General features: G+C 50.4%; 1 protein-coding gene and 2 long non-coding RNA genes across 3 annotated transcripts in view; 2 read left to right on the top strand and 1 right to left on the bottom strand.

The window, feature by feature from the left end:
• The window catches only part of LOC135404839 (POTE ankyrin domain family member B-like), a 199,655-nt gene that overhangs the window by 79,381 nt on the left and 93,201 nt on the right, over positions 1-27,073 (bottom strand). The gene's annotated exons all lie outside the window — the stretch shown is intronic.
• LOC135405740 (uncharacterized) lies at positions 19,208-20,602 on the top strand. Its single transcript, XR_010425990.1, has 3 exons — positions 19,208-19,434; positions 19,899-20,180; positions 20,439-20,602. It is a non-coding gene; the product is annotated as an uncharacterized LOC135405740 (long non-coding RNA).
• LOC135404369 (uncharacterized) lies at positions 24,735-26,537 on the top strand. Its single transcript, XR_010425636.1, has 3 exons — positions 24,735-24,895; positions 25,572-25,796; positions 26,260-26,537. It is a non-coding gene; the product is annotated as an uncharacterized LOC135404369 (long non-coding RNA).

Raw genomic sequence — 27,073 nt, 5'->3', positions numbered from 1 at the left:
TGAGGGATGTCCAGGTCGACAGTACTCCCTCAATATCTATGAACCTGTGCCCAACTGTAGCCTGTGGGCAAGGCTTTGGGTAACAGACTTTGTGTAAGTTGTTACCTATAAAATGTGTATCACTTTAGTTTTAATTCTGTTGCTGGGTAGTGAATCCGGATGATAGGGAGAGAGAGGCTTTAACCCCTCCTCCGAACTGGGGCAGAGGCCGACTTAGTTACCTGTAAAGGGCATCCAGCGGGACCACGAGGAGGTGCGACCACTGCGGCTGAGCCCAGTCAGTAACTCTGCTCCCACACACCCCGAACACACACAGAGTGTGTGCACCTTTTCCAGGTTAAGTAGTGGTGGCCCATCCACCAATGTCACGTCCAGTGAGCGCTAGATGTAATCATCATGAGATTTGCCACTTTTGGGGAATAGGGTCAAAATAGGGAGCACAGCTTTAATAACAATTAATAAAACACAATAGACTAATAATAATAATAAAGCAAATAAAGACAATAAAAGACAATAAACCCCAGTAAATTTAAAACATTAGTAACAACAGGATAACTTATCTACTTAGAGCTGTGTGAACTTTACTTGCAAACATATGTATGATGTCAATGGAGGTGAGGAGGGCTCTGGACGCCAAAGCTCGAACTGTCCTTTCCTGCTTTGATGATGATAGACCCAGAGTCTGCAATAAATCAAAGTTTTTGTTATACCACTTACCCCTTGCTCCAAGGGGAAAGCCCATAAAGATGACTTTGTTGGTTAATTCCTGGATCTCCTCCTCAAGATGTTGATACTTTTTCACCTTTTCTTTTGCTGCTTTCTCTAGCGTGGTGTTATCTGCTTCATATCTCACTGTTACATCCACAACAAGTGCCTGTTTTTCCTTCACAAAGATGAGGTCGGGTTTAAACAACTCCCCATCTGGGTCTCTTATATTAGGTTCCTGATAAACGACCCAGTCTTTTTCGCTTCTTCAGAAAGCATGTCACAGATGTAATTGTGACGTTTTACCCTGGCATCTTTACCGACTGGGCATTGTCCAATCATACGGGCACAGGATTCGTTCTCAGCTTGGCAATGTCTACAGGACCTGATGTATCTTGTCTTTCTTCCCTCTGGCTAGGTATTCTCTGGTGGGGTGGACATTCTCTCTCGATTGTAGAGCTGTCAGGAGCTTCTGGTGGGGTATACCTCGATAGTTCTTAATCCAGTTATTGCTAATTGTATCCCCTTCAAAGTTGGGGATTCCTATACCTTGGGACTGTAATGGAGTCCATTTTTGAAATTCCAGTTACAAGGCCGTAGGTATATGTTTTTCGGTGTACTTATTTCCCATTCTGATGTATCTTCCTCACCCAGATTAGATGCCTCCACCGTTGGTTTGGGTGCCCAGATATTCGGTATCTTATCTTTATCTCCTCCAGCTGTTATCCACAATTTCTCGTATATCTGTGCAATGTTTTCTTCCTGCAGAACAGCCCTTAAAGTGTCGTCAGAGCATTGTGCCAGCCTGTGTAACCTTCTGGCTTGTACACTCGGGATCAGTGCCTGCAGTTTTATAATACCTAATCCTCCATCCTTCATGCTGGAATATAGGATGGCATCACAAGTGTTGGTCGGTAGGTGTAACCATTTCTTAACAATTGCCCTAGTCCTTAAATCTAGGGCTTCCAAGAATCCTGGTTTTTCTCCGTGTGGTCTGCTAGATATCTTACTCGAGGGATCACATATGTTTTTAAAATGTCCACTCTTTGTAGTGGTTTGAGTGGTGCCTCACTAATGCGGTTTAGCCGAGTTTCTATTTTTGATGACAGATCTGGCTTGGCTGTTTATACCCAAGGATCTATCTGAAGGCCTAGATATTTCCCTGAGCTACCAGGACAAACCATATTGAGGGGTGTACCACCTATTTTAGTCCATGAAGGACAATCATTGATTGTATATGAATCTCTAGTAGGTTGGATGAAAAATCCATGACATTTCTCCCTTGTGTCTTAAGACCAGTTAGATCGCAGAATGTCTCAAGAATCTTGATGTTCCTTTTCATACCTTCCCAGGATCCACTAAGGAAGACCAGATTGTTGGCAAATGCCATTGCAGTTATTGAGTTATTTCCATGATGAAACCCTTCTCCATACTGTTCTAATTCACATAATAAAGGATCCACAGCCAAATTGAATAGCAGTGGAGACATAGGGTCACCTTGTTTGACCCCCACTTTTATTTGAATTGGATCTGATTGTTCATTTTTGGTGCCAATTTGAGTGTAGGTGTTTTCGTACATATTTGCAATCAAATTAATGATATGAGAATCTACACCTTTTTGTTTCAGGCCTGTGAAAATGTGTTGATGGTTTACTGTGTCCAAAGCCTTTGCAGTGTCAACAAACACCACTGCCAGCTCTCTATGTTGTCTTTTTGCACTCTTTATAAGAAGTTGTAATAATTTCAAATTTTCAGAGCAGCCTGGTGATTTTATAAATCCCCTTTGTCTTGGGTTTATGGGGCACACCTTTGCTAGCATTGCCATCAGTATCCTTAAAAATAGCCTTAGAATGACAGACCCGTGTGGTGGTTTGAAACTCCCAAGAATCTAATTTTTAAGTTCAAGCCCCCCTCCCACAGTTTACCCCTGTGAGAGGGTTTAGTGATGGTATGGACTTGACATCTTTTTCACCTCGTGTGGAGTTTTCAGACAAAACACAACCATTCGTTATTGGGGGAAGGGGAAAATATTTACAAAGGTTTACTTACACCCACATATATATTTACATTAAATTTCTCCTTTTTTTCAATAAAAGTCCAAGAAGAAAAGAGAAAAGTCTTTCTGTCAATCCTCAGGCCACAGTTCCTTCCTTTCAGTTTTTTTGTGGCACTGGTCAGTGTCCTTCATTTTCCTGAGGCAGCAGATCCAAGTATGACAGGATTTTGGTTCTTACTTTGTGGAAATTCCAACCCCAAGCCTTCGGGGGATTTCCTTGTAGATTTTCACTCCTCTTGGGTTAGAACATTGAAGGCAGCTTTCAGTTCAGCCTTACCAAAGCTCTTCTGCTCTGTCTCAGCTCGGCAGCATGATAGAAGCAGCAGCAGCAGCAGCAGCAGCAGAGGGCACGGCCACCTCCTCCACATTCCGTCCTGGCTCAGCTCTCGGGACGACTCTGGGTTTTTTCAGCTCCTTTCTCCCTCTCTCTCTAGCTGCTGCTGCATTTTGGGACTCCCTAAGGGTTTGGAAGTCCACCCCTCCTCTTCAGGAAGTCTCTGGGTTTTGGGAAAGTGATACAGTCTTACCCCAAACCAGCTCTGTTGAGTTTTCCTCTGTTTTGTTGCCAGCTCTCCCTCCTGCAGGAAATCTCTGCATCCTTCAGCTGGCTTCACGTTATCTCGTTGCTACTGGCTATCTTTTGGCTTTCAGCCATCACTGTCTCTGTTCAGGACTGCTCCGCTGCCGCTTTCAGTGTCTTCTGCTGCTCCTGACAGTAAGGGAACTCTTCCAGCTCTTGATTACGGGACCCGGTCCAGCTTTGACACTACACCGGGTCTCTCGTAGCCTCAGCTGGGGCTGGGGGCCCTTGGCCCCCAGAGGAGCTCATTGCCTCCTCGTGGCTCAGATCATGGCTACCTCCCTTCTAAACTATCTTCACCACCTTCTCTTCCGTTTCTGTGGGCATGTAATTTCCGTAGGGCGCACGTGGACTATTGATTGGTCCAGTATTATCAGTGGGGCAAACCATTACTACCTCAGAGTAAAGGTTTTTCAAACCACTACAACCCTAGTACTGGGTCTCCAACTATTGATGTCATTGAGACGGTCTGGCTTGGTTGATTTAGGTAACAATATAGTTCGGCATCCCCATACCATGTCTGGTATTTTTCCAGATGTTAACCATAAATTAAAAATTTCTGCCGTTTGAGAATATTTGGGATCCATTTTAGTTAAATCCTTTATCATGATCCCATCCGGTCCAGGAGCTGCATTTTCATTTCTCTCATTGATTGCAATTTCTTTTTCTGTGATCATGGCTTTAAAGGCGTTGTTATCAGCCATTCCTATAGATTGATAGTTTCCAAGATCTTTGAACTCACCAGTTGTTTCCCATCTGGATTTAAACACAGAGTATACCTCTGGGAGTGGTATTTCACATTTCACAGACTCTGTATCATCAAGGATTATCCTTGCCAATTTCCCTTGATCTTTATAAAATAATTTTTGAAATCTCAGATATTGCCCCTTTTTAACCGCTCTCTTTTTCATCCAGTTTACTGTCTTTCTCTTACTTTGTGTATCCTGAGGTTTGCCTCTTTTTGATTTTACATTTGATGTTTTTTCTATTTGACACCTGGCCTCGAGGTGTCCATACCACTCTTTCGTTGTATCATTAACTAATGTGTGGATGTCTGTTGTCCCCTCAGCTGTCTTTCGGAATGCCCTGGGGTAGTTATTCATCTTTCTTGATTTTATCCCTTCCGTAATCATTGCCATGTAATGTGCTCTCAACTGATCCAGGCTCGATGTTTCCATGTTTGTTGGATGTTTCTTTCTTTTCTCTACCTGTACATGCACTTCCTGATCTTCCCTTTCTTTTTGTACAGGATTCACATACCGCCTTTTGTTGCTAATTTGTTTAATTGTCTTAGTTGGAATATGTTCGGCAATTAATTCATTAATATATCTCTTTCCCTCGTATTGTTTCACCAATTTTTCCAATAATTCTTCCTCCTCTTTTGACCAGCACTTACGAGATGACTCCCGAGCTGTTCTCCCTTTAGGGTGAGCAGCAGCAATCCCTTCCTTATTTCTGGTTTCTGGGTGACTCAGCCTGTTATGCTGTCCCAGGCCTGTTTTTGAGTGAAAGCTCCTCCCACGTTCCTCACAAGTCCGATCTCCAGATGGAACCACTTTGTTAGCACCTCTGCACAGTGGATATAGTGACAAACAATAGAATGATGATTCTCTCTCTGCAGACTACATTTTATACATTGGAAAATGATCTTTCTTTTTTCCATGTGATCGAAGAAGGTGGTCTGTGAGTCCCTGTACTCCCATTAGTTTGGTTTTACAACAAGGACAAGATGGATTTTTGTCCAGTAACCTCACCAGTGGTATTTCTCCTGGTGATTGGTCTTTCTGGGAGTCTAAAATAGAGTCTGTAGCGAGTATAAATGAGTCCTCCTCATCTCCATTGTTTTCATTTTCAGTGTCAGAGAGATTGTTTTTATTTTCTCTGACTGAGTCTGGTGTAAATGACTCGTAAACTTCTGGAAGTAAATCCAGTTTATCCCCTTGTATTAAAGATTGAGTTGCCTGCCAGTTCTCTATCTCCTTTGAGCTAGAGAACTCTAACTGTTGCAATTCAGTTTCATCTGATGTTGTTACTAAGGGACTTGATGTTTCATCTGATTTGGCTACAAAAGGTTTCCAATCATTAGGATCAGTTTGAGTGGCTGTTGGTACATGCATAAGCCTCATCAACCAGCCCATTTTGTCAATTTATGTAGTTTGTCCATCCAAGTGAGAGATGACAAGGTTAACAGTACCCCTCAATATCTGTCAACCTGTGCCCAACTTTAGCCCGTGGGCAAGGTTCTGGGTAAATAACTTCTGTAAGTTATTAACAAAAATTTGTATCACTTCTGTTTGATTACTCTCGCTGGGCAGTGACTCCAGACGATAGGGAGAGAGAGGCTTTAACCCCTCCTCCGAAATGGGGCCGAGGCCGACTTAGTTACCTGTAAAGGGCATCCAGCAGGACCACGAGGAGGTGCGACCTCTGCGGCTGAGCCCAGTCAGTAACTCTGCTCCCACCTTAGGAGAGTGATAGTTACTCCGCCGTTTACCTGCACTTCACTGAATTTCTTCCCTTTGCCATGGAGAGCTCTGGGCAGAAATCCCAGCGCATCAGCCCCCGCCGTGGGCCTTGGCGAGGCTTGGCTTTAATTAAACAGTCGGATTGCCCTGGTCCGCACCAGTTCCGAGCCTGGTGCTGAGCCCTGGCCAAGGCGGGGCCCTGCCGTGGGGCCCCCTCTGGGGACCCTCCCCCACCTGAACCGTGGAGCTGATGTGTCCCCACCGGGCAGAGCGGGAACCCTCCAGACCCAGAGGGTCCACCCTGGGGTGGAGCTGGCACGATGTCATGGTTTGAGATAGCCCCAAAATCCTAATTCCCTAGTCCCTAGCCCCCTTCCCCATCTCAACCTAATGTGGGATGGGCTTTCCAGACAAAACACGCCAGACTCAGAGTAGGGGAAAGGGAATATATTACAATGACTGTACAAATAAATATTATAACACATTATACACATGATCACAACTATCTCTACCATGACATATAGTATTTACAATGGATCAGATCTCTTCTCCCCTCCAAATAAAAGTCCAGGAGGGAAAGAAGGACAGATCCCTTCCAGTCTCAAAGCAGGAGTCTCTTCTACAGCAGCAGTCATCTGTCCTCTCCACATGCAGCAGCTGATGGCTGGATTTCTGCCAGCACTCACGAGGGAGGCCTCCAAGCTCTCTCGGCCCCTTGACACAGGCAAAGGGGTCTTCTGTGGGCTACATTCACCCCAGACAAGGTCGTTCCACCACGGTCATGTCACGAGACGCAGGGGGTCTTCGTGACGGTCTGGTATCTCCAGGAGATTCAAGCTCCTTGCAGGGCCTCTGTGCCCTGCCATCAGGCTGCGAGCTTCTTTGTAGCTTGCAGCAAGGGAGGGCCCCAAGGCCAACCTCCCACACCGTCCTGGCTCAGCTCTCAGGATGACTGAGCTTCTCAGCTCCTCTCTCTCTCCGGTGCTGCTGTACTCCAAGGCTCCTCTAAAATAGGAGTCCATCTACTCCTCCTTTCTTGGAGGTCTCAAAGGAGTTTGGGGGATCTGGTACAGTTCTTACCCCCAGAACTCTGTAGCTCTGCTGCTGACTCTCCTTCTCGGCTCTCCGGGACAACTCGGTGTCTTCCTTACTCAGTTGCATGTCTCTGCTGCTTCTCCGGTTCAGTTCTTATCTGTCCTGGCTCTTACCCAGAGTCTCTGGACGCTGCGTCTGCCGCTGCTGTCTCTGCTCACAGTGGCTCAGCTCTCACCTACAGGCACTTAGCTCAGCTTTAGGCTGTTCCAGGTCCCCGCGGGCCCCCGCTGGGGGCTGGGGGCCAAAACCCCCCTGTGGGGCTCTGAGCCCCTTCCTCGTGGCTCTACAACATGGCCACCATTTCCTACCACAACCAAAAACTACAACCCTTCTCTTCCCGTCAGCTTGTGGAATGTTTACATTTTGCAGGAGCGCCCATTGGACAAAACTTCAAAACTTCCAGGGGTTTCCACCCCTTGGGGTTCTACCACTTTCTTAGCCTCTGGGGGAAAACAAGATTCAAACCACTACACACAAGTAAATTGGGATAATGAGTGATTGGTCACTCAGAAATCTGAACATGAAATAATACGTTCTTTAGAAGATCTGGTGAAGGAATTGTACTTTCAGTTAAATGAGGAGAAGGAAGAAGAGATGCAGGTGGAGGGGCTGCTGCTGGTGAGCACCGTGTTGGAAAGCTTCCCCCAGAGCTTTGGAATGCACATGAGAGAGAATCCGAGGGAAGAATTGCAGGATGTAGAACCTGTGACTCAGACCTTCTGTGTTAGTGGAGGAGTTTGGGAGATGGTGAACGAGTGTTATTCTGATAAAGAGCAAAACCTAACGTTTGCATTGACAGCTGATGACGAGGAAGTAACATTACGACCCTTAATTAAAACTGAAACCACAAACGATTGTCAGGGTCAGCAAACTGCTACTAAAATGGTGCCAGGCACGGCTATGGAGATGTGAAGGTCTGGCCATAAATGAGGTGAGATTGAAATCTGGTCAGCATTAAAGCAGTGGGATGCTGAGAGGCCAGGTGTGCTTCCCGGGTAGCAAAGAGTTAAAATCACTGCAGTAAACAGAGCAAGTGGGATCTGCCAAACTGCTGAGGTGACTTTATGGCTCCAGGTTGAAAAGTGGAAATCTGGTAATCTTAACCCTAAAGGAAACACAGGGACTGTGCTCTCACAGTGCTGGGGTTTGCTGCAATACCAAATAGAATTTCTGAAGTTACAGCTAATTTGGCTCCACTGACAGCTGCAGCATTAAATGTTGCAAACCCAGGAGCCACAGTAGCAGCACACCCGTGCTTCAGCCCTGGAGGAGTGGTCTCAGCCTTCCCTTCCTATTCTCCTCCCTGGGCAGTTTATTACAGACAGTTGAATACCAATGCTTGGCCTTTAACAGCTGCTCTGCCAACCAGAGGGGACCCCCCTGAAAAATAGGGGAAGTTTGTGTTGTTTTCTCTTTCCAGGAATGCCAGCACTGCCCCCACTGAAGATGAGAGGAAGGAGTTGCAAGCAGGGCAGCTGCCAGCGGATTTCCCCGAGAAGGCTCACAGCCAGCCAAGATGGGATAATCATTTTTCCCTTAGGCCCTTTTGACTTTGGTTACTTGCTGCCTGAGTAGCATCCTGCCAGACAAGACATTCTTTCTTCTTTTTCAGGATTGGTCTATATTAGGCCAAATTTTCCCTTTCTTTTCCTAGGAACCTGCTGACAGGTGAGACCCAGCTGCCTGAAACCGATGGAACTTTTAACTGCCCCATAACTGCTTGTGCTGTCAGTTTATTAATGTTTGTGATTTGTTCGTGTTTCCATGGCAAGCAACTTGTTGAGAACTAAAAATATTAGGAGGATTTTATAGGACAAACCAATCTGTGTATTGCCAGTTTGATTTTTGCTAAGTTCATTTTGTCTTTTTACAAAAAAGAATGGGGTGGGGAAAGCTTTTATCTTATGGACGTATAAATTTGTCTCAGAAAACTCAATCAAATTTAGCCTGGGAGTTGGTACAAGGATTTATGCCTATTTGGAATCCTATAAATATGTATTAACCTTCCCATTCTGCTTCAGAAGGATTTAGATTTCTTATGATTTGGCTAAATTTTTCAGAGATGTTAGTGAGTGAACTAAATAATCTTAACAAAACAAAAGAAAACATTACATGGGAAATGGTTGAGTCCCCCTTCCTAAACCAGAAGGAGGGACGGCCATGGACTGCAAAGGGGACATGGATAAAATACAGGAAGGCCTTTTACCAGCTCTCAAGACCTGTAACCAGTTTTGGAAACACTTGTATTCTCACTTGAACTTGTCTGATGTACTGTTGGGTTTCCTACCCTGTGTCCTAGGCAGGTTTTTTACTTTGCATCTCTTCTTTCATTTTTGCTAATCAATATGGTAACTATAGTCCACTGTGCACCCCACATGCTTCTAAACTTTGGGTGCAATTTACTGTAGCAGCAATTGTAAAGGAATGTGATGAGGGGAATTTGCCCACTAAAATTAAAAAAATAAAAAAGGAAAAGCACCTGGGGATAATACAGTTAAATTTGAAAGGGAATTAATTTCATTTATGACCCCACCACCAGTAAAGCCACAGCTTTTTGTTTTGTGTCAGGACTAAATCACGACAGAGCTCTCCCCTGTACTCTGTCCCCTGAGAATGGAGCATAGGCCTGATGTAAAGATGTGCTTATATGAACACTCTTTTGTATGAGGACTTTGTACACCAAAAGTTAATTTTTCATGGTGTGTAGAATTACCCAGTGGGGCAGGAACGTTGCCTAGAAATTCTTCCAACTCAATGTGGATGTGGCCAAGAGAGAACCCTGTTTTAAAGCCTTTGAACTGTATGAACACACCTCCTTACAAACCCAGTCACACTTGTTCTGGTGTGCAAAGGGAACCAATTTACTGGGAGACCTGGAGATGCCCTTTGAGTCTTGGCTGAAAAACACGTGTCTTATATGTGAGGTGTATTTGTTGGGGATCCCCCTCAATGGGATTGAAAAATCAGTACTTGCTGTGGAATTCTGGGACTCATTTCAAGCCCCAGATGTACTTGAGAGACCCCTGGACTTGCAAGACAAGCAGCTCTGGTGCCCCACTTGGGTCAGCTTGGGGTGTTCCTGACTCATCACTCTGCTCTGAGGTGGGGGGTAGTGCTGCCATCCCTTTGCCCAAATCGTGTCTCTCCTTACCCGTGGGCAGGAAGGACAGGGCAGGAACTGAGTTGTCCTGAACAAAGCTGAGACTGGATCACTGACACACGTGCCCCAGATTATTATACAGTCAGGCAAAGGATAGATTTTCATCTTTGGGTATTTTTTACACCTTCTCTACTTATAACACAGCACCAGTGGGCCTTGGAAAGTACCCCAGGGCAGCTGCATGCCCTCAGTAATTGGGCCAGGTGTGTGTTCAGAGAGCTGAACTTGGGAGTCCAGCAGGTGTCAAAAATGGCTTTACAAAATGGGTTGGTGTTAGATATGTTACTGTTAAAGGAACAAGGGGTGTGTGGAATGTTAAATCTTACTGAATGTTGTATTGCCATTCACAATGTAACAGCAGCAATTGAAAAAACCTGAACCAAAACGAAAGCAGTGGCTGATCAAACATCAGAACTTTTGCAATCACTCCAACCCAAGGACTGGCTTCAAGGAATTGGCCCCAGTTCCTGGCTGATGTCCATGTTCTAATCCTTGGGACTGGCGGGGTGGGGGCAGTGGCTGATGAGGGTTGGGTTGATGGTTGCAATTGGATTTACATTTTTCATGATTGGAATAGCTGATGTCCGTGGTATGATTACTCTTGTTGTTGTTTCTGCTGTTTGTGTCTTTTCTGCTCTGTCTTGTCTACGTGCACATCACCCTGATGGAAAACCCGTGAACTGAGGAAAAGTCCCTGGCAGAGAGTGTTTGAGCCATGGGGTGGGGTAAGGACTTCAGTGCACTTGCCTGTCTCCAAACCCTGTCAAAGCCACAGAAGGAACTTGCTGTAAGAGAAGCCACTGGATAAAAAATCCCCACTGTGCAGACTGTGAGAACTTGAGATGAGCCCAGAAGGGAGGAATCTGCAAGAGGAAAGAGCTCATGCCAGGCAGGTGGTGAGGCAGATCTGGGGAACCTCCTCCTTCCTGCATCTCAGCAAAAATTCCCCCTGTGGCAGCCTGGGGGAAAGGAAACAACTGCTCACACATGTGCCATCCCAAGTAATGGGAATGGGATCTAGGCCCCTTTTAAAGTCCAGGAGTTCAAGTAAGGCAGTAAAACTTAGGAGATTGATGTATCTCACCATACTCAGCCATAAGGTTCACATCTGCAGCGGACACTTTTATAGCATGGAGGCAAGAGGTACCTGCACTACCACTTCATGAGGTAAAGATGACTGACTGTAGTCAAGGGGGGGCTGTGGCAGGGGGGCCTACCCCGAGAAGGCCCAGAAGCCCATCAGAAAATGCCCACAGTGCAGGCTCTCATGCAAGCTGGCTGTGGTGAGTTCTGGTGGTGCCACGGTGGTGGGTTTTGGTGTTGAATGAGGCTAAAACCAGCCTGGTTCACCAAACTCCAAACACATCCTGCTTTTTGAAGTTGGGTGTGGCAGATAAGCTGGTGGCTGGCCTGTAAATTTGTGACTAGCAGTCAATCACTTTATACTATAAAAGTCCAGTCCACTTTTCTGCAGTCAGGTTCTTCAAACATAGCCCTTCTTGGGGTGTATGTGTGGAGATTCCTCCCTTGGGCTGGGGGCCCCCCAAGGATACTCCTGGAGGTTGAGCAAAAGAGTTCTCCCCACAAGCGTTGGTATGGGTGAGTTACATCCAATCTCTACTTAATGATTATTTCCCTTCTGCTACCTTGAATATAATTGCTTCAGTAATTGCTTCAATAGAGTGCACTATCCTATCCTACCCTGTACTAGTAGTAGTCTTAGCCTTTATATTGTGTAGTAAATAATTCTCATTGAGGTCTTCCCTCTGTTCACTCATCTGTTCATTTGTCTGATCATTTCTATCAATAAATGATTCATTTTATAGAAATAATCTCACTTTGTCATCATTCAAACCTGCAGGACAGAAGTGGTTCAATCCCACCTCTGTAATTCCTCAGATTTAAACCATTGACATGATCCGAGGCTAAGATTGGATCCAGGCACACCGAGACTCCTCTCTGAGAAGGACTTTAGAAAGCAAGGGGGTCCTTTCTGCCCTTGTGACTCCCCAGCAGGGCTTCTGTAATAAATGTTGTCTGAGCCTTCCACTCCCACCCGTGACAGCGATCCGGGGGTGTCTCGGCCCTCCTGGTCTTGGAGCCAGAGGAGCTGCTCCCAGGGCTGCTCTCAGTGCTGCTCCTCGTGCAGAAGGAGCTGTGTCATGGCAGTCCCAGCCCTGAGGACGTGCTGCTTGTCCTGGAAAGGGAAAGGAGAGGCTCTGCTGGGAGGGCTGAAGGTCGGTCTGTCCTCCCTGCTGGGAGGGGTTTCCCTTTGCCTTCTGGCCTGCAGGAGAAGGGCTCCCTGGAGAGCAGAGAAAGCAGCATTTCCCCATGCTGGCCCCCCAGGCCTCCCTGCAGAAGGGGCCCAGGACTGGGCTGTGTCCCTCCAGGGAGCCCCCAGCCTCGGGCACGGTGCTGGCAGGCTCCTGGCTTGGGGTGCTTTGTCACCCAGACGGCCCTTCCCAGCCCCCTCTCCTCACGTGCCACCAGGCACAGATGGACCCACGGACGTGGCCATCCCAGCTGTGGCCCAAGGCGTGGGAAGCAGCAGCTCTCTCCTCTCCTCCTGGCAGCCCAGCCAATTGACCAGCACGTAATGGAAGAGGGGGTAAATGTCTTCACAGAGCTGCACTTCCCGGCTGCCAGGGAAGGGGTGTTGCTCCTGGGTGACATATTGACCCCTTTGGACCATTGTTTCACAACTGTGCCAGGAGAAGAGAAAAGGGAGCACTCGAGACTACAGCCAGGAAGGTTCCTTGCACCCTCCCCCAAGCCAAGCTTTCCGGGCAGTTCCAGGCTCAGCCCAGGACCAGCTCTGGATCCAGGCTCAGCCTGTGCCCTGAGGTATCTGGATTCAAACCCCTGGCTGTTTCTCTCCTCCTCCCCATCGCACCTTTTCCTCCTAAGTGGCTGTTCCCCTCCAGCCTCCTCCACTGCACCCCTGCACTTCCCCTTCCAATACTCACCCTTTTAACCCTAAAGCAAAGCCAAAGAACAAAGCCATGGGAAGGGACCCGGCAGTTCCTCCACCCCAGCACTGGGGAAGGGACCCTGCAGCTCCTCCACCCCAGCACTGGGGAAGGGACCCTGCAGCTCCTCCACATGCAGCACTGCCACATCCTGCCCACAGAAACCTCCCAGGCTTCCCCCGCTCCTCCTGCTCACTCACAGCAGTTGGGGATCTCCAAAGCCTGACCTTGCAGCAGGCTGACACTCCCCATGTTCCCTCTGAGATCACAGGGAGGCATCCAAGGTCACTCCAGCCCCATCCCCGGGATCCCGGCCAAGGAGCCAACACTCAGCACTGCAGACGGGACACAGGATCCGGCCCCTCCACACCCGACTGGGCACAGCAGGGCGGGAGCGGCGTTCCCACGAAGGGGATGCACCGGGGGCTGCAGAGAAGGCAGAGACAGGCACTGAGAGGAGTAGGGAGAGACACAGGAGGCTGGGGCTGTTCCCTGGCAAGGCTGGGGCTACTGGGCCATGCAGGATGAGCCAGGGCGTGTGGGGAGAGCTGTCTTCCTAAGGGGGACCCAGAGGAGCCCTTGAGGCAAATGAGGAGGACAGAGGGGGGCAGAGACCCTGCAGGTTTTTCCCAGCGGGTTCCCACCCTGCAGGAACTGGGATTGGGCTGGTAAGGCAGAGCAGCCGGCTGGCCCTGGCTCAGAGCAAGGAGGCACAGCAACTTCGTAGCCCCCAGTCCAACAGGGAGCTTTAGAGAAAGGGGAGGGATCTCCCCATGACCGCAGACCCCTGCCCAAACCAGGGGGCCGAGAGTGCCGTGCCGGAGCTGCGGCCACTTTGCCCAAGGTGAGGAGCACAGCCTCACCAGGGCCCTTCCCCGTGGCCTTCAGGTGGCTCTGGAGCTTGGACAGGGCACAGTGGGAGCAGGAGTGGGCCAGAGCCACCCAGATGTCACTCACAGCTGCCGTCACATCATCTGTCACCCCTGAACAAGCACCATGGGACAAGCTTGTGGCTTCCATTATCTGGTGGTTTGACACTGTAATGGAACTACAGTGCTATTTTTTCCTGTCATGGGTCCTTTTTCCTGTCATGTACATGCTTTGCCCATGGAAATAGGGAAGGTCTCCTTTCCAGGACGAAGCCATCCCAAATGTCCCGTTGCTCTGGTGGCAACTCATGGAAGTTGTTCATTTCTGCAGCTTTAGTTGCAAGCTGTTTCCTTCCACCTCTGCCTTGGGCTGCTGAGGCTGCACCAGCAGCTCCACTGTGCAGGGAACAGAGGCTCTTTGGCTCTTTGGTCCCTCAAGTGTCAGCTCATTTGGATCTTCCTCTGGAAACCACCCTCACAAAACCTCCTATTGATGCATAGATAGCACATAACAGTGACAATGGGAAGCTGATGTCCAGTTAAAAATCTCAGACTTCCCGGAGCTGGGGACTGTCACTTCTTAACTTCATTTTACTACCCCTTGTTTCCCTCACCTGCTGGAACACTCTCAGCACCCTGTCTCTTATTATACCCAGAGCTATTCTGGGGTTAGGTTGCCAGCTTTTGGGCAAAGCTCTATTCTAACTGAGAAAGTTTTGGGTAGTCCCATTTCTGGAGAAAATTTATTTATTCTAGAATTCTGTGATTGATGAGGGTTTCCTTTCTTCAAACCTTATAGGTTATGTCCTATAAAAGAAATACTTTTTTGAACTCAATGAATCCTGCTTTTTGCCAGCTGGGGTCCTATCTGTGCAGGTACTACTGAATATGGAACAGTTCTCCTCTAGTTGGGGGGGGGGCTGTTTTGTTTTGTTTTGTTTTGTTTTGTTTTTTTAATTAATTTCTTAGCAGCTGTATCAGGGAGAGTTTGGAAGGAACAAAACCAATATTTATTAACAAGAGGTGGCCAACAAAAGGAAAAAACCCAAGAGAGAGGAAGGAGGAAAAAAATAAGCCCTCAGTATGACTCCCCCAGTCCCCCAGGTGTTGCTTCTGAAGTTATCTCACCTCCCCAGAATGCCCAGAATTGCCCAGAGCAGAAGCTGCACTCTGGGACAGTCGGCAGGCTCACAAGATCGCAGCGTCCCCGCAACAGGCAACGTTGTCCTTTCAGGTGAAGCTTGTGTCTGCCGAGCACGAGCCATCAGCTTTTTACCCAATTAATTGGTGAGGTCTGCCTGGGCAGGTGTGGCCAGCACCACCCAGCCAGAGGCCTTCAGTCCCTGCCAGCGTTCTGGAAGCGCTGCCCCTTCTGCGCATGCGTGTGTCCTTTGGAATTCCCCCCCCACTTGCACACTGTACTTCAGGGAGTCTTTTCTAAATGAGTCTGGGGGCGTACTTCATCACCCTCCTCTTCACTTTCTTCTTCAAATGCCCTTGGAAGGCCATCAGCCAATAAGAAGACACCAATTAATTGTAGTTTGTACAAAACGCCTCCTTCAAGGTCCAAGTTCCCGTTTCTCAGTGCTTGTTTTCTCCTAACTGGGCAGGAAAAGGAGAGACTGTCCCAGGTGGCTGGGCCAAAGACAGACCAAAAGTATCAACATCTAACACAACCCTGATAGATCCACAAAGAAAAAGGGAAATTTCTTCAGCCTGCTTGCGGTGCATTGTAGCGTCCCTCCCCTGAGAAAGCTGGTGCAGAACCTCTGGGCCTTCACTTGGTGTTGTCATTGGGACAAAGTGGGACAAGATGTGTTTGAAAGTTTCTTCCTGCCCTGCTGTGTGCTGCCCGTTGGCTGGTGGAGCAGCAGAGCAGAAATTCACTGTTGGCATCTGGCAAAGCAGCAGGAGAGAGCAGTTGTGAGGGGAAGGGGGGTGAGGTGTCTGCTCTTCAAGAGGGACAAGACAAAGGAGTTGGGGAATTGTCCTGGAACTCTGGCCTGGCGGGCTTGGAGCGCTGGGTGGGCATTTCTTGAGAGCTGTGGTGGCCCCACTTCGTCCTGAGCCTCATTTGATGGCAGTGTGTCCAGAGGCAGCCCGGCTCCAGGCTGAAGCAAAAAGCCAGAGCGGGTGATGCGGGAGCTGCTCCAGCGCCTACCGCAGCCTCCAGCCCAGTGGGAGCGTCCCGGGCCCTGCCCCGGGGCGCCCTGAGGCGGGGCAGTGCCCACTCCTGCCGGCCGCCCTCACAAGGCCCAGGCCGCCTCCTTCCCACAAGGCCCAGCAGGGCCGCCCTCACACCTGCCCCGCCCTGCCCTGTCCCGCCCGGCCCCACCCTGCCCCGTGGCCTCTGTCACACCCCACGCTGACGTGCTGAGCCTTCCACCAGCCATTGTGACGCCACAGGCGCCAGTCGGGCAAGGCTTTGTTGGTGCCCGCAGCTGGCGCCCAGAGCTGCTGTAGCCTCTCGGGGAGCAGCAGCACATCCCGCTCGGGGAGCATTGCACGCCTGCATCACCGTCTTGGCAGCTGCAGGCCACGACCACTGCGCAGGGCGACCTCGTCTGCCTTGTGCTTCATACCCTGTGCCCGTCCTTATTCTCGTCCCCTTTGTCACCCTCCCCCTAAACCTCGCCCCGTCCCATTCCTCATCCCCACTTGGCTCCTGGCAGCCCGCCGGGGCCTTCTTGCCCTTCCTGCTGCTGGGAGCTCCAAGCAGGGCCATGCCGTGGCTTCTGAGCAAGAAGCGACGGCAGTCGCCCTCCAGCAGCCCCAGTGGGCAGCCCTGGGCTGCCACCAGCTCCAGCAGCGCCTCCCAGCTCCGGGAGCAGGGGCTGGGCAGGCTGCACCGCGCGGCCGCCCGCGGTGACCTGGGCTGGCTGAGGCGCTGGCGCTGGTACGTCAAGGTAGTCGGCATCGACAGGCCAGACCTGGAGATGCGGTGAGTTCTGGGCCACGCTGATGGCACACCTTGGCTGCTCCTGAGCCAAGCTGCAGTAGTCCTCGGCAGCCCTCTCTTAAGGACAAGGCTTGAAAAGTGACATTTGCCCTGTCAGCTGGGACAGGGAACTCTTGAGCTTTTCACTGCTCGGAGCTGCCGGCCGGGCTCCAGCGCTGTTGCAAACGCGTGTTGCCCACCTGCCCCTTGGTCGTGCTCTCTCTGCAGGGCTGTTCTGCAGCTGCTCAGCCCTCACCTGTTCTCTTCTGCCCTCTGGCTCATCAGGGCAGGGTTGCAGCAGCAGCAGCAGCAGCAGCAGGAGCAGAGTCCGGGCAGGGTCCCCAGGGTGCTGGGTAGAGACACAGCTTGGGCTCGTCCTTTGTCTGTCTGGGTTAAGAGCGTCCGTTTAATTTTTAGGACACCTCTGCATCTGGCTTCAGCCAATGGCCATGCAGATGTCGTCAGATATCTGCTAAGAAAGAACAGCCAGCCCAACCTCGCTGACAGCTTCAAGAGAACGGCCCTGATGAAGGTGTGTGGAATGCCTTCTGAGCTTGGAGGTGGGGCTCAGTGCTGGGGTGTTAAAGGGGAGGTGTCTGGCAGGATTCCTTGCAGGGCGGGGCCATAGAAACACGCCTATTGCAATGGGCATGGCACAGCCTCTGTTAGCTGATCTTTGAAGATGGTCTTCTATGGCAGCATTCAGGAGCTGAGGGAGTTGTGACAGAGGGGGATGAAAAGTTGGAAGCCTTTCCCTTTTGGTGTGTTGTTGCCAGGCAGTCCAGCAGGAGCAGGAAGAATGTGTTGCTGTTCTGCTGGAACACGGTGCCGACCCCAATCTGGCAGACGCTGACGGCAACACTGCCCTTCACCTGGCTGTGCTCTCTAAAAACACAGCTGTAGCAGGGCTGTTACTGGAGCATCATGCCAACAGTGATGCTCAGAACCAGGTAACCTTGGCACGTGGCTAAAGCTGCTCTTTCCAACAGCTGCAGAGCTTGTCTGTGTCTTTCTAATGGGGATTCTTCCTCCTTTTAGTGGGGATTTACCCCCTTGAAACTTGCAGCCTTGCAACAGCACGAGGAGATTCTGGAGTGCCTTGTGAACAAAGCAGCTGACAGGCCTGCTCAAGCCCAGGGGGAAAGGTGAGGGCTTTGTCAACACAGCCCCCGGGTGTTCTGGGTAGTCTGCAAGTGTGACCCAGACGAGGGGCGTGGCAATGAGCTGGGAAAAAGAAGGAGCAGCCCCGTGGAAGCAGTTCCCCATGGGACTGGTGAATGCAGGTCTGCCCTTGGCTGCTCTCGTACCTCAGGGGCTCTCGTCCTTTGCCCGCTGAGGTCTGCAAGAAAGCCTTGTCTGTGGTGCCCTCCCCACACCCAGAGCCAGAGCCCCGGGGAAACTTGCCAGTAGCTCAGCAGCGGGGCTGCTCTGCAGGCCAGGGGGGTTTAAGGCACGGCAGAGTTGGGGCGTTCAGTGCTCTGAAGGGAAGCGTTGGGGGAAAGAGAAGCAACACTGTCCCAGGGGACACGAGGGGCTCCGAGCACAGAAGGAGAAAACTTCCTGCCATGGAGATGGTCAGGGGGTCGAAGGGCTTGCCCTGGGAGTTTGTGCAGCCGCATCTGGGGGGACTTTGAAGAGCAGTGCAAGGAGCCCTGAACAGCACGGCCTGAGCTGGTAGTTGAGGCTGCTTTAGGGAGGCCCCTTGGAAGAGAAATTCTCCAATGCTTCCATGGACTTGGCTTTGCTTTCCCGGAGCTTGTAGGAAAGGGGGGAAGAGCTGTTTTGGGAGCAGGCAGGGGAAAACTGATGCAGGGTCAGACATGTTTCCGATGAAATTTTGCATGCTTTAGGAGTGCTCTTGTGGTTCCTGGAAGCCATGGGGCTCACCTGGAGGAAGATAATCTGCGCTTGCAGGAGGAGCTGGACAGGGCTGAGCCGGAGGTATGGAAAGCCTGTCCCCACAGGGAGAAACCTGGGGGTGCCTGTTGCTTCCTATCCATCCTGAAAACGGACAAAACAGTGTTCATTGTGTTCCTTGGGGAGTAGAAGTGAAGCTTTGAAGGGACTTGAATGGATTGCAGTTCTTTGGGCAGAGGGGATGCACACAGACATGCAGCACCTGAGTTCTTCAGCAGCAGCTGGCTCCTCTCTGGAAAAGCTCCCCTGACAACTGTGGATTCTTCCCGTGGTTTTACAGCTGCAGGAGGAGGAAGAAAAGCATCTTCAGTCTGAGCGTTGTGTTCCTGACTTGAAGACTGCCTTGGATGCCAAGAAAGGAGAGGCAATAACTTCCTCCCAGGAACTGCAGGACCTCCTGGAAGAAGACGCGCAACAGTAAGAGAGTAACCCAGTGAAGCGAGGGGTCTGTGGCTTTGGGGATTGGGTGGAAACAGGGGGAGAGTCAGTGGGATTTTGAAGGACACTTCTGCTGTGGCTTCTGTTCCTTAGCACAGTTTGTCTGGCATTGGGTTTTCTGGTAATAAGAGCTGTATTTCTTCTTAAGCTTTGCCAGTGAGAACAGCAGATTGGAAGGCACTGTCCAGCAGCCAAGCGAGAGCGTTGAAGCCCTTCCGAGAGCCCTGCAAGCCTCTGCCTCAGTAAGCTGGTCCTAAATTTGCCTTTTTGTGACTCTTGAGCCTAGGTGCCTATTTCTGTGGGGCAATTGTCAGATGAAGTTTTCCTGGAGAGCCTGGGGAGCTCAGTTTCTGCCTTCTCCTCAGCAGAGGCTGCTCAGAAAGCAGCCTGGTCCTTTCCCCAGCTGCTACAAAAGCCCTGAGGGTATTTGGTGTGCTGGACACTGGAGGAATTCTTAGATTCTAAATGAGGAGTTTCATCATGAGCTCCAAGGGACCCAGAAGTATTGTTGCCAGAAGTGTCTCCCAAATTCTTAAGTAGGTGTAAAGTTTCTTCTTTCTGTCGGGGAATCTTTCAAGTGTTTTCTAGGCTGGTTTCCAGTAGATGATAAATACAGTTGCCATGGCCACCCCCTTGAGAGGTTTTCCCAGAATTCACTGCCTTTAGACCATGCTGAGTTTCCTTTTCTTTTTTTTTCTGTGCACAGGGTGGTGAACTTTCCCAGCAGCTGGACATGGAGCCTGGAACAGGCATGCAGCTCGAGGCCCCAAACCAGGCTTTGCAAGAAGAGCTGTCCACTCTGCTTGGGAAGTGTGAACAACTGGAGAAGAGCAAATGTCAGCTGCAAGAAGAGATGACAAAACTCCACCATCATTTGGAGACTTTGGTGCTGGATTGCAGCCAAAGAGAACAGTGTACAGGAGAGGTGGCAGAAGGAGCTGACCAGGAAAGAAGTCCAAAGCTACAAGAGGTCAGCCTCGTTTTGCAAGTAAGTGAATTTCTCCCCAGTGTCCACAGGCTCTTCATTAGGAGCTTTGAAGCAGAGTGCTCATTTGGGCTTCTTTCCCACTGCAAAGAATTGTTTGCCCTGGTAGCTCCTGGGTTGTGCCTTGATTGCTGCTGGGAGTGAGGAGGCAGAGCCGCCTCTCTGAGTAAGGCTGGGCCCTTGGAACTGGGTGTGTGCAATTTTGTGCTGGGCAGAGCTCTCTTTTTCTTGTGGTGGTTGAAGGTGCACTGTCTCCTTCAGGCACAGGCAGCCCACCAGGCCCCACTAGGACGAACCAGAGACAGTCATTGTGAATCCGTGAGAATTCAGTTGGAAGAAAGGATTAGAGATCTGGAAAGGGAATTGGAGAGGGTCAAAAACACCCAACAAGAGAGAGCTTCTCGTAAAGAAGCAACGCAGGTAGAGATGGAAAGGTACAAAGAGCTGTATGTGGAGGAAGTGAAAACCAGAAGATGCCTTGCCAAGAAACTGGAAAGGTAAGTCCGTGCTTGTTTGGAGTGGAAATGAGAGACTCCTTTTTCTTCCTGCATTTTCCTTGGAAATCCATCTTCTCCATCTGGCCAGCATTATTGCCCTCCATTGGCCAACAGGGTCTGATGGAGTTGCCAAGACCCTCTCCTTGATATTTGAAAGGTCGTGGCAGTGAGGGGAAGTCCCAGGCGAGGGGAAAAAGGGAACCCCACTGTGCCCATCTTTGAAAGGGGTAGAAAGGAGGGCCCTGGGAACTGCCAACCTGTCAGCCTGCCCTCTGTGCCTGGGGAGGTGATGGAAAAGATCCTTCTAGAAGCTCTGTCAAGGCACGTGGATGACAGGGAGGTGATTGGAAGCACCAGCACAGCTTCGCCAAGGGCAAGTGCTGCTTGACCGACCTGGTGGCCTTCTAAGATGGAGTGACTGCCTCAGTGGACAAGGGCTACCCATGTCATCTCCCTGTCATTCTGGAAAGCCTTTGACACAGTCCCCCACAACATCCTTCTCTCCAAAGTGGAGAGAGATGGACTGGATGTGTGGACTGTTAGATGGATAAGAAATTGGGTGAACAGTGACATGCAGAGGTGGTGATCAATGGCTCAGAGTGCTGAGGGCCATCAGTGCCGAGTGGTGTCCCTCAGGGGTCTGGACTGGGCCCAGTGTTCTTTAATCTCTTCACTAATGATCCAGAGGAAGGGCTGGAGTGCGCCCTCAGCAAATTTGCAGCTGCCACCAAGCTGAGGGGTGTGTTTGACACAGCTGATGCCATCCAGAGGGCCCAGGACAAGCTGGAGAAGTGGGCCCATGGCAATCTGCTGATGGTTTAACAAGAGCCAGTGCAAGCTGCTGGCCGTGGCTCAGGGCAGCCCCTGTATCAGTGCAGGCTGGGGGATGAAGAGGGGCAGAGCAGCCCTGCCGAGAAGCCCTTGGGCTGGAGGAGAGGCCGGACATGAGCCGGCGATGTGCGCTCGCAGCCCAGAGAGCCAATTGTGTCCTGGGCTGCGTCCAAGGCAGCGTGGCCAGCGGGTGGAGGGAGGGCATTCTGCCTCTGCTCTGCCCTTGGGAGAGCCCAGCTGGAGTGCTGCATCCAGCTCTGGGCTCCTCAGCACAGCAAGGACCTCCAGCTGTTGGACTGAGCCCAGAGGAGGCCACCAAGGTGCTTGGAAAGATGGAGCACCTCTGCTAGGAGGAAAGGCTGGGACAATTGCAACCCTTCAGCCTGGCAAAGAGAAGGCTTTGGGGTGACCTAATTGTGGCCTTTTGGGGTGTGAAGGGAGCCCACAAGAAGGATGAGGAGAGTGCATTTAAAAGAACAGGTAGTGAGAGGACAAGGGGGAATGGCTTCAAAGGGAAAGAGAGTAGGTTTAGATTTGATCCTGGGAAGAAATTGGTTGCTGTGAGGGTGGTGAGGAACTGCAACCGGTTGCCCAGAGAAGCTGTGGATGCCCCATGGCTGGAAGTGTTCAAGGCCAGGTTGGATGGGGTTGTGAACAAGCTGGTCTGGTGGAAGGTGTCCCTGCCCAGAGCAGGAGGCTTGGAACTGGATGATCTTTAAGGTCCCTGCCAAGCCAAGCCATTCTAGGCTTGGATGCTGTCTGTGCTGTTTCTGTGAGACCGTGGGGGAAAGGCTGGTTCTTCCGGTGTTTCATGGTTTTCTTGACTAATTTGCTGTGCAGGCTGGAAAAGCTTCTGAGGATAGAGAGGAGGAAACTCCGGGTTAATGAAGAGAAAGGAAGTCAGTCCCAGCTGGAAAAAATGAAGAGGAGATGTTCTGAAAAGGTCAAGGAAGTTGACAGATTCCAAAGAGAGGTGAGCTTTGCTCTGGGTAGGGCTCTTTGGTTGTGGTGTTCCTTCTTTTGAAAGCTGGGAGATGCTTTCCCTCTATTTCTTGTCATGTGGATGTTTTTATTCGCTTGGCTGCATTTTGGAGGTGATGGGCTTTTCTTAATGCTCCTCCTGCTGTTCCAGTGGGAGATGACTTGAACTAATCCAGAGGTAGTTCTCCTTCTGGGGAAAGATGCAAATGTTAAGGGCAAAGCAGTAGGTGTAAGGGCTGATGGAGGCCAGGCTGTCCTGCAGAGGAGGGGCAAGCCAGGAGTGGCAGCCAGCCTGGCAGGGTGCGTGAGCTGAGGGGCCAGGGAGCCGTCCCACAGGCCCTGAGCAAGAAGAGCAGAACAGGTCCCCTGAGAGTGAGTGGGGTCAGCCAAGAGTGCAGATCCCCCGGCTGGGCCTGAGGGATGGGCAGGTCTGCCGTCCTGGCAGGACATCACGTCCCTGGGCTGAGAGCAGTGGGGCCCAGCTCAGGCCTGGCTGCAGCTGGAGGGAGGCTGTGACAGCGTCCTCTGGGTGTGACAGATGAATTGCTGCCCTGGCAGAGAGGGGAGGAACAGCGCTGTCACTGGCAGGGCACCATCAGCCCCTGAGCCCTGTCTCAGGCACGAGCTGAGCAGGAGGCACTTGAGGTTTGGCTTTTCTCCACAGTGTTGTTGCTGCCCAGGGCCCAAGGAGGACAGGGGCCTCCCAGGGGAAAATCTGTCCCTTCTTGCTCACGGGGAGCTGTTTCAGCCCATCCTGTGGCGGGGAGCCAGAAGGACTGTTCCCAGCAGTGCTGTTGAGGCTGCTGTGCCTGTGCAGCAGTGGCACAGAACCTCTTATCCCTTCTCCACTCGTCACTCGGATCCGTTGCTGAAGCGGCGTCTGTCAGAGCCACGCTTGGGTTTGAAGGCATCCCTGTAGAATGGCTTCCTGCCTTTGCAGTCATTCCTTTGGAGTCCAGAAGCTTGGAGCATTTTTGCATGAGGAACTCCAAAAGGCTGGGAAGCTGAGGAATCCCATGACAAATGATGGGAAAACTGTTCTTGCTGGAAAAGAAAAGCCTGGTTGCACTTTGTGTCTAGTCCTGAGCCAACAGATGATGAATAAAGTCTCCCTGGGCACCCCCTTTTGGGGTTTTCCCAGAATTCACTGCCTTTACACCACGCTGAGTTCCTTTTTTGTTCTTTCTGTCTGCAGGTTGCTGAACTTTCCCAGCAGTTGGACAGGGAACGTGAACAGTGCACGCAGCTGGAAGCCAAAAATCAGGCTTGGCAAGAAGAGCTGTCTGCCCTGCGTGGGGAGTGCGAGAACCTGGCCATGGACAAATGCCAGCTGCAAGAAGAGCTGGCAAAACTCCACCATCATTTGGAGACCAACGTGGTGGATCGCAGCCAACTCGAACAGTGTAAAAGAGAGGTGGAAGAACAAGCAGACCAGGAAATAAGACAAAAACTCCAGGAAGTCAATGAGTTTTTGCAAGTAAGTGACTTTCTCCCCAGTGTCCACAGGCACTATGTAAACTTCTCTTGTGGCCATGGTTTTGGTCTTTTTCTTTTGCTCCTGTATTCTGTGGGTTAGCTTCTGTCTTTGCTGAAGGCAGTGGCAGAAGGCAATCTGGTTGGGCAGGAGTGCTGTCATGGGTGTGGAATGTGGCGGCAGGTCCCTGAATCCAAAGGCTGCCCAAGGCAGATTCCCACTTTGCAGTGCTTGGGGGGATCTCTGTGCACTGCTCTGCTTCTCACTGCTCATCCTTGAATGGGTTTGGCAACTTGCAGCTGTCATGGCCAGACCTACAGGTGCTGCTGTGTCCTTGTAGGGGGTGAAAGTGCTCAGAAAAGAAGTCACTGAAATTCCAGGGATGGCAGGGAGGGGGTGGAGGTGGATGTGGAAGCTCTTCTTGTCTTTGAAGAATCCTTTTGGACATGCCCTGTCCTACAGACCCAGTGTCTCTTCATTAGTAGCTTTGAAGCAGAGTGCTCATTTGGGCTTCTTTCCCAATGAAAAGAATTGTTTGCCCTGGTAGCTCCTGGGTTCTGCCTTGGTTGCTGCTGGGAGTAAGGAGGCAGAGCCACCTCTCTGAGTAAGGCTGGGCCCTTGGAACTGGGTGTGTGCAATTTTGTGCTGGGCAGAGCTCTCTTTTTCTTGTGGTGGTTGAAGGTGCATTGTCTCCTTCAGGCACAGGCAGCCCACCAGGACACCTTAGAAGAAATCAGAGCCAGTCATGTGGACTCACTGAAAAAGCAATTAGAAGACAGAATTAGAGATCTGGAACGTGCACTGGGAAGGACAAAAAGCAACCAAGCAGAAAGACCTTTTCAAAAAGAATCCACCCAGGCAGAAGTGGACAAGTACAAAGAGCTGTATCTGGTGGAAGCCAAAACCAGAAAAAGCCTCGCCAAGAAACTGGAAAGGTAAGTCCCTGCTTTTTTGGACTGGTAAGAACAGACTCCTTTTTCCTCCTGCATTTTCCTTGGAAATCCCTTTTCTACATCTGGCCAGCGTCAGGTGTGAAAGCAAAACGTGGCATCTTTGTGGGGAAAGTTCCTTCAGAGCCTTCCCTTCCTCAGACCTGTCTTCCTTTCTCTTTAGAGTTCCAGCAGTAACCCCACAGCAGCACCACTCTGGCATTCTTGGTGTCTTTTCAAGTTGAGGTTGTTTTAGCAGGCAGTCTTTTTGCCAGTCTCTCCTCTCCTCATCCCGTGGGTGACAGAGAAGATGAATCTTGTGCCCTTTCCTGTTTGAATAAGGAGAGGCCTCTCGGAGAAGAGAGTTGGATTCTGTGAATCCAAAATAAGGCGGCTCTTTCTTGGCTTCTGTTTTGGCAGTGGGTCTGAGGGTTGAGCTTTCCTTGAGAAGGCCAGGGTAGGCCAGAGTTCTTCTGGAGGTGACACTGGCTGCTCCTTGCACTTGGTGTGATTTCTTAGAAACAGGCCCTGTGAACAAGCTCAGATCAAAGGATGTGCTTGTTTTGGACGCTCTTCATGCCCTTGGCTTTTAGAAGTCGAGTAGTAGCCAAGGCTGTGGAGGGTAACTTTGCAAAAGCCTTCCTGCCAGAGATGACTCTGTGTGTGCTTGGGAATGTTTCAGAGCTACTGAGAGACTTGCAGAGGCCAACACCAAGCTCTTTTTGGAGCGCCACAGAAGCAGATCTGCAGTCCCAAGCAGCGCTGTCAGCGGACTTCTGGCTGCAAGTCCACTTCTGGATTCACCTGGCCTGGGACCTCTTGGCATCAGTTTGGGACTGAGCAGAAGTCTGGCTCTCAGAACACCACCCAGACACCTGTGGTAAAGCCCAAGACTTCTGCTCATCAGGTTGGTACAGATTTTCCAGAGTGGTCAAAGGCCAAAAAGATTGAAATGGAAGCAATGAGCTGTGGAACTCCATTCTTTTCCAAGAGAAACTGTGGGCAAGAGCTCTGTGGCACAGGAACCTCCCACCTAAGTTCTACCCTAAATTTACACGTAGTAATCTTCTGTAGTCTGTGGGGTTTGGCAGGAAGCCAACTCCAACCGGCTACAGATGGTTTTGGTGTCAGAAGTGGGATTGTTTTGGTTCCTTTGGTTTTGTTGTGGGAACATTGTCTGGGAAAGCTGCCAAGAGCAGGTTTGTTTGTAAACATCCACCATTGCTTTGGGACACTACCGGGAGAGCTGCCAAGAAGGATTTTGTTTATCTAAACATAGCTTTGTTTAGGAACAAGGAGAAAGAAAAATAATAACAATGGCCTTTTTACTAATTTCTTCCTGATTCTTGCTGGTTTTGTGCCTGTCCTAGGACATCCTGTAAGGGACCGTTCAGATGGATGGAACAAATTGCTTCCTTTCCTTAATTTCGACATCCACAGCCTAGTAGCCAGTTTCCTTAATGGTGGCCTTCAAGGTTTGGTAGCAAAGACTCCAAGATCAGCTCTAACCCATCCCTGCATTGTTCAACGACAATGATCCTAGTGGTGAAGGCAGCGAAAATGCTACTTAAAATTGGAGAGGTGGTGCTGCATTGGTCCCCTTGTTGTATGAAAGGAATCGCTGGAGCTTTGGGGACAAGAAGTGCCAACAGCCCCGACAACTGTGCACAGGCAACACTATCGGAGGAACCGAGATGCTGTGACCCCCATCCATACATCCAGTACATCGATGGCATCATTGTGTGGGGGGACACAGCAGAAGAAGTTTTTGAGAAAGGACAGAAGATCATCCAGATTCTCCTCGAGGCCTGTTTTGCCATCAAGAAGAGTAAGGTCAAGGGCCCTGCCCAAGAGATCCAGTTCCTAGGGCTGAAATGGCAAATGGACGACACCAGATACCAACAGACGTCATCAACAAGATTGTAGCAGTGGCTCCACCCACAAACAAGAAAGAAACCCAAGCTTTTCTGGGAGCCATTGGCTTCTGGAGGATGCACATCCCAGAGTACAGCCAGATGGTGAGCCCTCTTTACTTTGTGACCTGTGAAAAGAACAATTTCCAGTGGGGTCCTGAACAACAACAAGCTTTCAGGCAGATCAAGCAAGAGATTGCACATGCCGTGGCTCTTGGACCAGTCAGGACAGGACCAGAGGTAAAGAATGTGCTCTACTCTGCAGCTGCAG

Source organism: Pseudopipra pipra, chromosome W, assembly GCF_036250125.1.
Source record: "Pseudopipra pipra isolate bDixPip1 chromosome W, bDixPip1.hap1, whole genome shotgun sequence".
Classification (NCBI taxonomy): domain Eukaryota; kingdom Metazoa; phylum Chordata; class Aves; order Passeriformes; family Pipridae; genus Pseudopipra; species Pseudopipra pipra.
Note: the sequence above shows the minus strand (reverse complement) of the source record. Positions and strands in the feature narration are given on the sequence as shown.